Consider the following 16376-nt stretch of genomic DNA (forward strand, 5'->3'; position numbering starts at 1 on the left):
ATAGTATCTTCAAACTTATCACAAGGTTAACAATATCAAAAATGGAAAGGATAAACAAAATCTCATTTAAATTCCTAAGGGAGCACAAATACCATTTTTTATTCCTAAACCGTCTTCCATTGCTCTCACCAACAAACATTCATTTTTGGAATGACATCATAGTTGCCACTGTCCACTAATTTCCCTGGATACTACCAACTGCTGCAGGTTTAATTCTTGTCTTTTGCAGCATGACCTAAAAGCTTTGGTATTAAGAACATAAATCAAGATGAGTTTTACTGACCCAATAAAAATAATAAATCTCTTTCACTATGTTTTTTGTAAATAATTATAAGTGAATCATTTTGCAATTACAGTTTTATTTTATTTACAATGTTACAGTGATATTTCACATGAGATTATCTTTTCGCAGTTCTTTCATAGTATGGATGCTTTGCAGTCATTTGGTGTACCGTGTGTTTACCTGGAGAGTATTATATTTGGTAATTCAACCAGTCTGTCAGTCTCTTGATATTGCCAATTACTGAAAATAAACATAAGTAAATGCCAAATATTCAGGTAGTTCCTGATGCATAATAATTTTGAAAGGCATTGTGGAAGATGGATTTTCTGAATATGTCAATTTGTTTCCTGTTCTGTGTAGCATCCTTCTTGCATTATTCTACTATTGGGCAGCATCTACACAAACTCACCACACATACCCATGTCACAAGAGGGTGTCGCATATGCAGTCATAGTGGTCAACCTTCTCACGAGGTTCTCTAAATTGGAAGATTACTAAGTTTGGCTGAAGCCAAGTCATAGAGGTGCTAGGTCAATGTGGTACGATAGGATATTGATGTCTGTGGTGATCAGGTATTCATGTTTGCCACATGAAGAATGGGGTGAATCTTAAAAGCAATCTTGTGGAGATAAACTGCATGTGGGAGACAGGACTAAGAATGAAAAATAGTGCAATTAGTGCAGTTCTTTCAAAAGTAGCAGCAAATAGTCACTACACCGTGCAGCAACTAAATCTTTTTCAACATCCTATCAGCTCTTTAAATGTGTCTCTTTATTGCAATAAATGTTGGCCCAACCTGTGATGCCCACATCCTGTGAATTAATTTTTTTTAAAAATCATGGTGATCAGTTATAATTTTTACAATGTGAAGGATTGCTTTTCCTCTGGGTTTTCTATATATTTCTGGCATTGTTATGCATTGTGGCAGACAGTGGAACTATGTGCTCAGTTAAGGCTGCTGCAGGGTCCTAATGTCCATCTGATTAAAATCTTACACTTAAGCCTTGATTTGCCATATGACTGACGGTGAGTGCATTTGACAACTCTGTCTTCGTGCATGTTTAGTAGGCAGAATGAGAATTTCTCATGTTCTTACTAATACTAATTACAGCTATACTGTTACCAGAGAGTGTCTTGGTTATTCTGGTAAACATCCAACAGGCCTGTTCATGAGATGTGCTCTTAGGCATCAAAATTTATCCTAGCGATTTGGCTCTTTTGCCCCACTAACTTGAGCTAAAGCATTCCATATTTTATGTATCGCTGCATCACAGCCATCCTGGAACTGAGGCATACCAGAGTTCATAATGACTTGATTCCCTAGCACCCCAGCTTAAATATGTAAACCATAGTCCTACGCTCTGTATGGGAAATTCAAGTTCAAAGTGGATTAAGGTCTGGTACCATGTAGGTTGTGCCACATTGTACCAGGTCTTAAATGGCAGACCTAACCGTCCTTAAAGGGATGGCTGGAGGAAATTTGATAAAAGTAACTGTCACAGAACTCCTTGTTATAGGACTGAGTAAAATTTCTTCAGTTACAAATCATTGGCCTTGCACTCTCTACCATTACCCCACAGTAACTATGTGACAGCTGGCAGGTAAGCCTCTCATATTATATCATGCAGTCCAATGGACCACCTCTGGACCTTCTGCTGCTCTTGTCTAACTCGATGGTAAAGATTGCAGATTTGGCAAGTGCCTTGGTGAGACACTGCAGTGCATCTTATAGGTAACACACACTGCTACTGTGTTTTGGTGGTGAAGGGAGTAAATTTTTGAAATTAATGGATAAGGTGTGGGTCACTTTGTCCTGGACGTTTGGAGTGTTGTTGGTGCTGCACTCATCCAGGCAAATTAAAAGTATTCCATTTTGCCATTGCCTTGATGATGATCTGGGTTCTTTCATCAAAGTAATTAATCTAACTTGTAAATATTTGAGACTCCATTTCAGATTCTTGTGGCACTTAAGATGATCAATTCATACCTCCTCCCTATTTCTTGATAATTCCTCACCGTTTTGTTCTCTGCACCTTATCCAGCACAGGACATCCTCGGGCTTTATCCACAACACTCTCTTTACTTTCTCACAAAAGATCTCAGAAAGAAAAAGTCTTAGCCAAACGTGGTTTCCCCTTCCACAAAGATGGGTCGACCCTGCCCGAGTGCGCTGTCATGTTGAAAGTGAGAGTTTCTGGACCTTCACTGGTTGAAACCAGCAGCGTTCTGAGAACACCAATGGGGTTTGCTGCAGTTTGAAGCCAACATTGCTCCAGCTACCATCATTCCTGAGGAAGGGTCACCGGACACGAAACACTGACTTTGATTTCTCTGCACAGATGCTGCCGGGGCTTTTCCAGCCAACTTCTGTTTTTGTGAGAGATGATGAGAATTGGTCTGCGCCCTCGTGAAGGGCGGAGTGACAATAACTCTGCTAAACGCATGGGACATTTTCTCACCCTCCTCCCCCAGAATGTTTTTATTTATTTATTTATTTATTTCCCACATTATCCTCTCCATCCTCCCTCCGGGTTTTCTCTCCCCGGTTTTGCTGGAGGCTCGAGCAGAAACCGTTAGGTTCCCGTCAACCGTACTGCCACTCATCTTGATTGACACCTCCCACCGCCTATCAGGTGCCGGGTTGGTCCGTCCGTCACACACCTGTCCCGCCTATTAACCAATCAGTGAGTTTCCGTCCCCCTTCACCCGTCTCGCTCCACGTCCCCCGAAAGTGCTCCTACAAAGCCCGCCCCCCGTGCCTTGACTGACATCTCATTGAATCTATTGGATGCCGATATCGTCCTTACGTCATCAATTTGTACGGCTTCTAGCCTATCCGTAGCGCCCTTGGCGGCAATAGACACGCCCCCTAAGCCGGGACTCGTTCATCTCATCCCTCTGAGCGGCTCGCCGCCGTCCCCGTTCCCCTTGTTTTCACTGGCACCTCTGCCATCCTATCACATGTCGAGATACGCATGGACACGCCCTCCTGGCGTATCCGCGAATCCGGTCTGTACCCCACCCCTATCGTCAGACGATTGACGTAGCCTTCGTCCAATCGACACCGAGATTGCCCCTGCCTGTCCTCGGGCATGAGGAGGCGCAGATCGCCAATGGCGTCAATCAGCGGCCAATCAACGTGATTGATCTTTTCGGTCGGTCTCGTGTGATTGGAAATGGGAAAGCAAATGGTCTGGCGAAAATGGGGGTAAGTGATTGTTTTAGGCTCCAGCCATAACGACAGGGAGGTCGCGAGGAGAGTGGACTGGCAAAGTGTCTGTCAAGGGCGAAGGTGCATCCATAACCGTTAACTGTGTATCCCAGGTTGCTGCAGTTTGTACTAGTCATCAAATATTATACAGCAAGGTTCAGTGTGATGCTGTCTGTGTAAGAAAGAAAACATATTCATACAACACCTTTCTTACATAACATTCTGGTAAACTAAAACACTACAGCAAATACAGGGATGTGGTGGAACTAATTTGCCCACAGGCAGCTCCCGCAAGCAACAGAGACCATGAGCTGATATACCTACCTCTCCTCCCTTCCTTGGTGTTGGTATGGATAAGCCACCCTGTGGAGGATGGGGGATATTGGCTCATTGGCCGAAGTAGAAACGTGGGATGTTTCACCCCAGAGGTTTAGGTCTCATCTGCAAGAAGACCATATCTCTTGCAGCACAGGGAGAGGGGTTGTTGACAAAAGATTGGCGATGTGAGGAGAGTGTTTACCTCTGGTGCAAGCGGTGAGGATCTGGGCTGCAATGGTTGAGCGAAGGCAGTTTGAATCCAGGCTTTCAAAATAGAATTGGCTTATCTATCTTGTGTAGTGAGCAAAGTTATTGGGCTCTGGGGAAAAGGGTCAGGGATTAGATCTGGGTGAATGTTTGTTATAAAGAGCTGGCATGGACACGATGGACCAAATGGTTTTGTTCTGGGCTGTAGTCATTCCATGAATCTAATTTGTTCATGATGCTTTCTCTGTATGTTGTCATTCCAAATTGTGATCTTCACCCAATGGGCTGTGAATCTGTGGGATTTCCTGTCTAATGAAGCAGTTGAGGCTATCTTGTTGAATGTTTTTAAGGCAAAGATAGATTTTTGAACAGTAAATGAATTAAGGGATATGGTGAGCAGGTGGGTAAGTGGAGCTGAGTCCATGAAAAGATCAACCATGATCTTGTTAAATGATGCAGCAGGTCCCACGGGTCACATATTTCTTATGTTGTTATGACCTCAACTTTTCCCAATTGTCATGTCTCAGCTAAGTCTGGCAGCTAATGTTACTGTTTCCCAACTCTGACATATGTTAAAAGAAAAGGCATAGTGTTTAAAGAAAAACATGTAAATCAACAGTCAACTTTGGCGTTTCACTGATGAACAGAAGAATGTTTGTTGTTGGAACTACAATTTGTAGGAATTTAGCTTAAAAAATGTGATTGTTATGAATCTTCATGGGACTGCTACCCTTAATATAAATTACACAAAAGAGTGAGCAGTACTGGGCAGCAACTTTGTATTTTTCAGTCTGCAATATAATACTGTGGAAAGAAGAATAAAAGACGAAAATGACTTTGGCAATGCAGTCTTTAATCCTACTTCTCTAAAGTTATTCTAAGCTAATATTTCTTTCTTGCGCCTGATTGGCTTACTTTGTTGGTGTGATTAACTCCATGCACTGACTTCCACTTTCTCAATAACTTCAACAGACCAGAGAAGTAACTAAAATTTGTCAAGTAAAGGGAAGGTTAGACTTGTATTTCTGCAGCCTCTGTTATGACCTCAACATGCTGAACTTTTTTTTGAAATCCAGTCACAATTGTAAAGTAATTCCCAATCTTTCATCAGTTATATAATACTCTGCCAAGCTGATTTTCCTATTGAAGCAAACAATTTCACATTTATCCATGATATACTGCATCTGCTGTGCATTTGCTCACTTGTCTAAATCACCTTAAAAGTTCTTTCCATCTTTTTCATCTCACACATTCAACCCAGTTTGTGTGGCATCTGGAAAACTTTGAACATTATATTTGATTCCCTCATCCAACTTATTGATATATGTTGTGAATAGCTAGAGCATAAGCTCTCTACATCTCTCTGATATCACATCTGTATATATCTATAAACTTTAGCCTTCCACACTAAAACAAGGCCCATTTCTTCCTATTTTGTTTCCTTTCTCAGAGAATTCTAAATTCATTCCAGCGTATAATCCCCAGCACTTTGATATGTCACAGTAATCCCTTATGTGAGACTTTACAGAAGCTTTCTGAAAGTACAAATGCATCACATCTATTGGCCATAAAGATGTACAGCACAGAAAAAGACCCTTCGGTCCAACTTGTCCATGCCAACCAGATATCCCAATCCAATCTAGTCCCACCTGCCAACGCCTGGTCCATATCCCTCCAAACCCTTCCTATTCATATACCCACCCAGATGCTTTTTAAATGTTGTAATTGTACTAGCCTCCACCACATCCTCTGGCAGCTCATTCCATGCATGTACCGTCCTCTGCATGAAAAAGTTGCCACTTAGGTTTCTGTTATATCTTTCTCCTCTCACCCTAAAACTATGCCCTCTAGTTCTGGACTCCCCCACCCCAGGGAAAATACTTATTCTATCCATTCCCCTCATGATTTTATAAACATCTATAAGGTCAACCCTCAGCCTCTGACACTCCAGGGAAAACAGCCTTGGCCTATTCAACCTCTCCCCACAGCTCAAATCCTCCAGCCCTGGCAACATCCTTGTAAATCTTTTCTGAATCCTTTCAATTTTCACAACATCTTTCCAATAGGAAGGAGACCAGAATTGTATGCAATATTCCAACAGTGGCCTAACCAATGTCCTCTAAAGCCACAACATGACCTCGCAACTCCTGCACTCAATACTCTGACTAATGAAGGTAGTTCTTCATCTGTTCTCCGTCACATCCTCAAACGAAATTCCAGTAGATTTGTCAAAAAATTTCCCTTTCATAGATCACTATTTACATAGATGATTTGGAGTTGGGGAACACATGTAGTGTGGCAATGGTTGCAGATAACACTAGGATGAGTGGCAGAGCAAAGTGTGCAGAGGACTGTGAAACTTTGCAGAGGAACATAAATACTTTTAAGTGAGTGGGTAAAGGTCTGGCAGATGTAATACAATGTTAACAAATGTGAAGTCATTCATTTTGGTTGGAATAACAGTAAAAAAGACTGTTACTTGAAAGATAAAAAGTTACAGCATGCTGCTACGTCGAGGGGCCAGGGTGTCCATGTGCATGAATCACAGAAGGTTGGTCTGCAAGTACAACAGGTAATTAGGAAGGCAAATGGAATTTTGTCCATCATTGCTAAAGGGATTGAGTTGAAAAGCAGGGAGGTGATGTTGCAACTGTACAGGTTGTTGGTGAGGCCACACCTGGAGTGCTGTGTGCAGTTCTGATCTCCTTTCTCAAGAAAGGTGCAGAGGAGGTTCACTAGGTTGACGGTTTGCCTTATGAGGAAAGACTGAGTAGACTGGGATTATATTAATTGGAATTTAGAAGAATGAGGGAGGATTATCAAGGGAGTAGATAAGATGGCCATGGATAGGAAATTCGGGGAACAGAGTTAAGACTGAATTAACAAGGAATGTCTTCACCCGGAGGATTGTGAAGCTATGGAGCTCCCTGCCCAGTGAAGTAGTTAACACTACTTCAGTAAATGTTTTTAAAGCTAAGATAAATGTTATTTTGAAAAATAAAGGAATTATGAGTTATAGTGGGAGGATAGGTCATTAGAGCTGAGTCCATGAAAAGGTCAGCCATGATCTTATTGAATGGCAGAGCAGGCTTGAAGGCCCAGATGGCCTACTCGTGCTGCTAGTTCTCTGAATTCTTACTGATCCATGTTGACTTAATTCAAATGTGTTGGTATTTTCTAAATTTAGATCCTTTATAATTGACTCCAATATTATTCCTGCTATTGAAGTTTGACTAATTAGATTGTAATTCCCTTTTTTCCTTCTCCCTCCTTTTCACGAGAGTGGGCTTACATTTGTGGCTCTCCAGTCTGGGGTCTGTTACAGAATCTAAAGAATTTTCAAAGCTTACAACAAATACATCTTCTATTTTCATTGCTACTACCTCCGCCCCCTACTCTGGGATATATATTATCAGGCCTTCGAGATTTATCAGATTTCAGTTCCTATAATGATTCTAACACTTTTTTTTATAGTAATATGAATCTCCTTCAATTCCTCCTTCTCTGTAGATCCTTGTTTCCCTCGCATTTCTGGTAAATTATTTCTATCTTCTTCCATGAAGATAGAAATAATTGCTTAATTTCTGTGTCATTTCCTTGTTCTCAATTCTCAATTATCAATTCTCCTTCTTGGACTGTAAGGGGCATTTAACTTCATGGACCTTTTCTTTAGGGAAGAAACACAAAGATTTTTCAGTGTGCTTTTATGTGCCTTGTATGTTTACTCCCATACTCTACTTTTTGCCTCTTAGTCAATCTCTGTGTTTCTTCCCTAAATTTTAAATTGCCCAACCCTCAAGCTTGCTACGTCTTTTTGGCAACTTTATATGAGTAATCTTTGGATCTAACATGATCCATATTTCTTTTATTTGCTAAGCTAGGACTACCATTCCTGTTGTGTCCTTTCACCAGAAAGGAATCATGTAGAAATGCAAACATTTGTTCCTTAATTGTTAGCCATTGCCTATCTACCATAATGTTTTTAAATTAGGTTGCCCAGTGTATTGTAGCCAACTCATCCCACTTATATAAGAACATACGTTAGAACTAGGAGCAGGAGTAGGCCATCTTGCCCCTCAAACCTGCTCCGCCAATCAATAAGATCATGGCTGATCTTTTTGTAGCCTCAGGTCCACTTACCTGCCCTCTCACTATAACCCTTAATTCCTTTACTGTTCAAAAAATTATCTATCTTAGCTTTAAAAACATTTACTGTGGAAGCCTCAACTACTTCAGTGGGCAGGGAATTCCATAGATTCACAACCCTCTGGTGAAGAACTTCCTTCTCAATTCAGTTCTAAATCTGCTCTCCCTAATTTTGGGCCCGTGTCCTGTCGTCCTAGTTCCACTAGCCAGTGGAGTCATCCTCTCTATTTATATCTTATCTATTCTCTCGATAATTTAATATGTTTTGTAAGATTCCCCCTCATTCATCTAAATTCCAATGAATATAATCCCAGTCTGCTCAGTCTCTCCTCATAAGCCAACCCCCTCAACTCCGGAATCAACCAAGTGAACCACTTCTGCACCCCTTCCAGTACCAGTACATCCTTTCTCAAGTAAGGAGACCAAAACTGCACACAGTACTCCAGGTGTGGCCTCAACAGCACCCTACACAGCTACAACATGACCTCCTGCTTTTAAACTCAATCCCTTTAGCAATGATGGACAAAATTCCATTTGCCTTCCTACTTGTTGTACCTGCAGACCAACCTTCTGTGGTTCATGCACAAGGACACCCAGGTCCCTTTGCACAGCCACATGCTGGACTTTTTCACCATTCAAGTAATAGTCCTTTATACTGTTGTTCCTACCAAAATGGATGACTTCACATTTATTAACATTGTCCTCCATCTGGCAGACCTTTATCCGCACATTTAAACTATCTGTGTCCCTTTGCAAAGTTTCGCAGTTTTCTGCACACTTTGCTGTATGACTCATCTTAGTGCCATTTGCAAACTTTGACACACTACACATGGTCCCCAACTCCCCAAATCATCCATGTAAATTGCAGTCCCAACACTGATCCCCGAGGCACGCCGCTAGTCACTGATTGCCAACCAGAAAAACACTCAAATATCCCCACTCTTTATTTCCTGTTAGTTAACCAATCCTCTCTCCATGCTCATTCATATTGCCTGTAACGCCATGCATCTTTATCTTATGCATCAGCCTTATCTTATGCAGCGCCTTGTCGAATGCCTTTTGGAAATCTAGATTTACCACATCTACTGGATCCCCATCACAGGGACATTATGAAGACACCCTGCTCAGAATGTCTTCATAGAATTCCAAAAGATTAGTTAAACATGACCTGCCCTTCATGAACCCATGCTGCGTCTGCCCGGCGGGACAATTTCTAACTAGATGCCTTGCTCTTTCTTCCTTGATAATAGACTCAAGCAATTTTCCCACTACAGAAGTTAAGCTAACTGGTCTGTAATTCCACATCTTTCATCTGCCTCCTTTTTTAAACAGTGGCATCATATTTGCTGTTTTCAAAGGTGCTGGAACTGCCACAGAGTCCCGTGATTATTGGAAATGCACCACAAGTGCATTGGCTATTCTTCCGCCATCTCTTCTAGTACCCTGGGCACTAAAAGTAGTTTCATTTGTTTTGATTTAGGACCGCAGCTGAGGATTGAGCTACTTTACTCTACTATGAAGAATCCTATCATATTGTAGTCACTTAAGGACCATTTAGAACAGGCTTATTAATTAACCCCTTCATATTGTAGACAATCAAACCTACAATAGCCTGTTCCCAAGTTGGCTCCTCAATGTATTAGCCTAAATAAAATCTAGTACTTGCTCCAGGAATTCATTTGCAGCAGTATTATTGCTAATGTGGTTTGCCCAGCAAGCCAGGCAGCATCAGGAGGTGGAGAAGTAATGTTTCGGTGTAACCCTTCTTCAGGTCCAAGGAAGGGTTACACCCGAAACGTTGACTTCTTCACCTGTTGCTGCTGGCTTGCTGTGTTCTTCCAGTCTCCTGCTTATCTACTTTGGATTCCAGTATCTGTAGTTTTTTTTTTGTCTCTAATGTGGTTTGCCCAATCTATATGTAGGTTAAAGTCACCAATGATTACTATAACATCTTGTTGCATGCATCTTTAGTTTCTGTTTGATGCAGTCTCCTATGTTAGTTATCACTACTGTTTGAAGGCTTATAGCCCATTCCCACTCATGTTTATCATGCCTTGTGGCTTCTGAACTCCACTCAGACTGATTCTACATTTAGATTTTCTGCACCAATATCCTGTTTTACAATTGCATTGACTTTATATTTCATTAACAATGCCACTCCTTTACGATTTTGCCTGCGCTTCCTGAAGATTGAATACCCTTGGATGTCCAGTTCTCAACCTTGGTCACCTTGTGACCATGTCTCTCTAATCAAAATCATATTGTACCTGTTTACAACTATTTGTGGAGTTAATTTGTATACCTTATTGTCAATACTACTTGCATTCAGATACAGTACATTTAGACTTGAATTTTTTTTGACATTTTTACTCTTTTGTGTCCTTATTTGCTGCTAACCCATGTTTCCTTGCATTCCACTTTTGCTTTCTACTTTTCTACCTTTTATTTTCAGCTTTATTTCCTTCAGTCTTGTTTCCCCATTCGGCCCTCATCCCCTTGCCACTATAGTTTGAACCCTACCTCACTGTACTAGCTAATCCTGCACAAATATTGGTCCCAGTCCTAATGAGGTGCAATCCATCCAGCTAGTATAGACTCCGTATTCCCCGGAATTGGTCCCAGTGCCTCAAGAATCTAAATCCCTTCATCCTATTCCATTCTCCCAGTCCACACCTTCAAATGGTCTGTTCTCATTTTGCTAATATTGCGAGCACATAGCACTGGGAGTAATCCTGAGATTACTACCAGTGAGGTTCTGCATGTTAATTTATCTCCTGGCTCCTTATAGTCAGCTTGCATGACATCATTCCTCTTTTAACCAATTTTGTGAGTACTGACATTCACCACAACATTTTGCTGTTCTCTGTCAGAATGTCCTCAGCTGTTCAGTGACGTCCTTCACCCTGGCACCAGGAAGGCAACATACTTCCTGATGTCACATCTGTGGCTGCAAAAATGTCAAATCTATTCCTATTGCAACAGTATCCCTGTAACTCTTGCTTTCTCACTCCTTTCTCCCCACCTGTGTAGCTGAGTCACTCAGACCTGCATCTTGCTGCATTCACCTGAGAAACCATCTCCCAAAAGGGAATTCTAATGAAGTGAAGTCAGCATGGCTTAATGAAAGGGAAATAGTTTCTGATGAATTTGTTAGCATTTTTTTTGAGGATGTGTTGCATTAGGATTTCCAGAAGGCAGAATATCTTTCAAATGGCTAAGTCATAAAGTAAGAATCCATGGTATTGGAGGTAGTATATTGATGTGAATAGAGAATTGGCTAATGGCAGAAACAGCAAGTAGGGATAAGGAGTTTTTTTTTTCAGGTTGGGGACCTGTGAGCAATGGAGTTGTTTGTACAGACAGAATGTAAATGTTCCACAAAGTAGTTGCCTAGTCTTTGTTTCATCTCTCAAATGTAGAGGAGACAGGATTGAGTGAAGTTCAAGTAAATAGAGAAGGTGTGTCTGGGCCCTGAGATAGTGAGGAAGGAGGATGTAAACAGGCAAGTGTTGCACCTCCTGTGATTGCATGGGACTGTGCTGTGGGGGGGGGGGGTTTAGGTAGTGGAGCAGGCATGGACCAGTGTATTCCAGAATGAGTGGCCCCTGCAAATTGCTGACAAGGGAGAGTGTCTGCTGCTGGCATCCTGCCAGAGGTGGCTTATAATGCTTTGGATGCGGGATGGAGTTGAAAATGGGGATCGGGGAGCCCCATTGGTGCTGTGGGAGAGAAGAGAAGAGGATTTGAGGTCAGCGGTGCGTGAAATGGGTCGGACGTGGCTAAGGGCCCTATCAACCATGGTGGCAGAGAATTCTTAGAACATAGAACAGAGAACAATACAGCACAGAACAGGCCCTTCGGCACACGATGTTGTGCCGAACATTTGTCCTAGCTTAAGCACCCATCCATCTACCTATCCAATTGCCGCTTAAAGGTCACCAAAGATTCTGACTCTACCACTCCCACAGGCAGCGCATTCCATGCCCCCACCACTCTCTGGGTAAAGAACCCACCCCTGACATCTCCCCTATACCTTCCACCCTTTACCTTAAATTTATGTCCCCTTGTAACACTCTGTTGTACCCGGGGAAAAAGTTTCTGACTGTCTACTCTATCTATTCCTCTGATCATCTTATAAACCTCTATCAAGTCACCCCTCATCCTTCGCCGTTCCAATGAGAAAAGGCCTAGCACTCTCAACCTATCCTCGTACGACCTATTCTCCATTCCAGGCAACATCCTGGTAAATCTTCTCTGCACCCTCTCCAAAGCTTCCACATCTTTCCTAAAGTGAGGCGACCAGAACTGCACACAGTACTCCAAATGTGGTCTAACCAAAGTCCTGTACAGTTGCAACATCACTTCACGACTCTTGAATTCAATCCCTCTGCTAATGAACGCCAGTACACCATAGGCCTTCTTACAAGCTCTATCCACCTGAGTGGCAACTTTCAAAGATCTATGAACATAGACCCCAAGATCCCTCTGTTCCTCCACCTCACTAAGAACCCTACCGTTAACCCTGTATTCTGCATTCTTATTTGTCTTTCCAAATGGACAACCTTACACTTGGCAGGGTTGAACTCCATCTGCCACTCCTCAGCCCAGCTCTGCATCATATCTAAGTCCCTTTGCAGCCGACAACAGCCCTCCTCACTATCCACAACTCCAATCTTCGTATCATCTGCAAATTTACTGACCCACCCTTCGACTCCCTCATCCAAGTCATTAATAAAAATTACAAACAGGAAAATAAGGTAGACATACCTGAGCTCCTCCCCCCACCCCCATCCCCCATCCCCCATCCCCCAACTCAGGCATCAGAACAGATGTGACAGAAGTGGAGAAAATGTGAGAATGGAATGAAGTCATGACAGGAAGCAAGGTGATGAGGATGTCTAGTCAAGGCAAATATGGGAATCACATTCCTGGTGAAGAGCTTATGCTTGAAAAATCGACTTTTCTGCTCCTCGAATGTTGCCTGACTGGCTAGGCTTTTTCAGCACCACACTTTTTGACTCTGATCTCCAGTATGAGCAGCCCTCACTTTCACTAAATATGGGAATCACTTCATCCCCACAAATTTATCCAATCAAACACTCCTTTTTGTCCCATTGTTAACACTTTTTTTTAAAACTAATAAACAAAAGTGTTGAAAGAAGATGAAAGAGATCCACCATTCCTTCAGTGCAATATTGATTTTTTAAATTCCGTCCCGCTTTGCTTCCAGCAGCATCTTTGAATTCCTGGAGACTCCGAGGTAATTCTGGAGGGTTGGTAACAATAGTGATGGAGAGGCTGGTACAGCTGTCATGAGAATTGCAAGAGAGTTCAGTAACAAACGAAAGTGCTGTCAGGCTGAAAGAATCAAACAGAAGGGTTTCCTGTAAGTCATGTGATCTCTACCGCCCATCAGCCTTGTGTTATTTGTGACTTAAGAGGGTGACTTCATTGTAAATCACTGCAAGGAAAGCAACTACAAGAGGAAAAAGTAACTGGAACTATGTAGTAACTTGAGACCACTGTTTGCTAATCATGTGTTTGTGGTCATCCGAAACAAATCAAAAGAATAAACAAGACAGCGGTAGGTAAATCAAAGCCAAAAGTAATGTGTCATCAGTTTTTATTTCGCTGTTCATGCATTTGCAGGCTGGGTTTCTGCTTTTACTTACGAAAAGTGATCTGCAGCAGATTTAGTATGACCTTAACTGGGAGAAGTTAAGCAATTACCGAAAGATGAATGTCGGGTTTTATAAATTTAAAGTTAGTTGCTCATTGTGACGATGATATTTGGGATGTGATGTTTACCACTGGGCAGTGCAGGGGAAGCAGGATGTTTATGTTGGAGAGGGATTCGTCTTCATCGAAGAACCTTTCTTTTGCATGTGTTTCTTTCACAACTGCTGACGGAGCACTGGAAATTTTTCATAAAATCAAGCACGAGTTAAGCTGCTCTTTTTATTATTTGTCTTGACACTTCCTTTGGCAGGGGATTAAAGAATATTTAATCATTTTGAAATTCCTTTCAGTAAATTTCTGTCCATTTGGAATGTCACTGCTGATCCTTCTTGACAAAAAAAGGAGATTTAAGATAACAACTTGATATTTCAACATTACTGTTGCACCAACATGCCTTGGAGCAAGTAACTTCTTGTCAATGGCAATCATTGTAAATCGACTAGATTTTATAACTACAGGTTGCAGAAGCTAAGCTGCACATTAAAAGTAATTACGTAATACTTGTTTTTAGCTACTGCCATAACCAAAACAGAATTTGTTCACAGTTGTGACCCCTCAAGTTTGTCAAAAGTAACCAAATGTTTCCTTTTGTATCTTTCATGTATTTTCTGCTTGTAGGGATGTTGTACAAAGAACAAAGAAAATTAAGCACAGGTACAGGATCTTCAGCCCTCCAAGCCTACGCTGATCCAGATCCTCTATCTAAACCTGTTGGCTATTTTCCAACGATCTGTATCCCTCTGCTCCCTGCCCATTTATGTACTTGTCTCGACACACCTTAAATGATGCTATTGTGCCCTCCCCTATCACCTCCGCTGGCAATGCGTTCCAGGTACATACACTCTTGGCGTAAAGAACATTCCTTGCATATTTCCCTTAAACTTTTCCCCTCTCACCTTGAACTCGTGACCCCTAGTAATTGAGTCCCCCATTCTGGGAAAAAGCTTCTTGCTATCCACCCTGTCTGTGTCTCTCATGATTTTGTGGACCTCAATCAGGTCCTCCCTCAACCTCTGTCTTTCTAATGAAAATAATCCTAATCTATTCAATCTCTCTTCATAGCTAGCGCCCTCCATACCTGGCAACATTCTGGTGAACCTCCTCTGCACCCTCTCCAAAGCATCCACATCCTTCCAGTAATGTGGCGACCAGAACTATACGCAGTATTCCAGATATGGCTAAACCAAAGCCCTATACAACTGTAACATGACCTGCCCACTCTTGGACTCGATACTCTGTCCGATGAAGGAAAACATGCCGTATGCCTTCTTGACCACATTATCAAACTGCATTGCCACCTTCAGGATACAATGCACCTGAATATCCAGATCTCTCTGTACATCAAATTACCCAGGGCTTTTGTTCCTTATGGGTGGCAAGGTGAGTCAGTGGTTAGCACTGCTGCCTCACAGCGGCAGGGACCCGGGTTTGATTCCAGCCCCAGGCAACTGTCTGTGCAGAATTTGCACATTCTCCTTGTGTCTGCGTGGGTTTCCCCTGGGTGTTTCGGTTTCCTCCCACAGTCCAAAGATGTGCAGGTTAAGAATTGGCCATACTGAATTGCTCACTGTGTTCAGGGGTGTGTAGGTTAAGTGCACTTGTCAGGGGAAAATGTAGGGTAAGGGGAATGGATTTGGGTGGGTTACTCTTTGGATGGTCAGAGAGTCATAGAGATGTACAGCATGAAAACAGACTCTTCGGTCCAACCCGTCCATGCCGGCCAGATATCCCAACCCAATCTAGTCCCACCTGCTAGCACCTGGCCCATATCCCTCCAAATCCTTCCTATTCATATGCCTCCTAAATGTTGCAATTGTACCAGCCTCTATCACTTTAGATTAGATTAGATTACATTACAGTGTGGAAACAGGCCCTTCGGCCCAACATGTCCACACCGACCCGCCGAAGCGCAACCCACCCATACCCCTACATTTACCCCTTACCTAACACTCCGGGCAATTTACCATGGCCAATTCACCTGACCTGCACATCTTTGGACTGTGGGAGGAAACCGGAGCACCCGGAGGAAACCCACGCAAACACGGGGAGAATGTGCAAACTCCATACAGTCAGTCGACTGAGGCGGGAATTGAACCCGGGTCTCAGGCGCTGTGAGGCAGCAGTGCTAACCACTGTGCTACCGAGCTTCCTGTGGTAGCTCATTCCATACCCGTACCGCCCTCTGTGTGAAAAAGTTGCCCCATAAGTCTCTTTTATATCTTTCCCCTCTCACCTTAAACCTATGCCCTCTAGTTCTGGACTCCCCGACCCCAGTGAAAAGACTTTGCCTATTTACCCTATCCACGCCCCTCAATTTTGTAAACCTCTATAAGGTCACCCCTCAGCCTCTGACGCTCCAGGGAAAACAGCCCCAGCTTGTTCAGCTTCTCCATATACTCAAATCCTCCAACCCTGGAAACATCCTTGTAAATCATTACTGAACCCTTTCAAGTTTCACAACATCTTTCCAAT

General features: G+C 42.5%; 1 protein-coding gene across 6 annotated transcripts in view; it reads left to right on the top strand.

Moving 5' to 3' along the window:
- Nucleotides 1-3353: 3353 nt before the first annotated feature.
- Nucleotides 3354-16376, top strand: part of tmem268 (transmembrane protein 268) — a 43430-nt gene continuing 30407 nt past the window's right edge. The window contains exon 1 of one of the 6 annotated variants that reach the window (XM_043678254.2): nt 3354-3491. The gene's annotated coding sequence lies outside the window, so the exon portion shown is untranslated. Of the gene's footprint in view, nt 3492-13592; nt 13754-16376 lie in introns of those variants that run through there. The other 5 variants (XM_043678251.2, XM_087979214.1, XM_043678253.2 and 2 more) reach the window with 5 other exon arrangements.

Source organism: Chiloscyllium plagiosum, unplaced genomic scaffold (genome assembly GCF_037043375.1).
Source record: "Chiloscyllium plagiosum isolate Xiang-an unplaced genomic scaffold, Cpla_swu_hap1 HiC_scaffold_35, whole genome shotgun sequence".
NCBI classification, from domain to species: Eukaryota; Metazoa; Chordata; class Chondrichthyes; order Orectolobiformes; family Hemiscylliidae; genus Chiloscyllium; species Chiloscyllium plagiosum.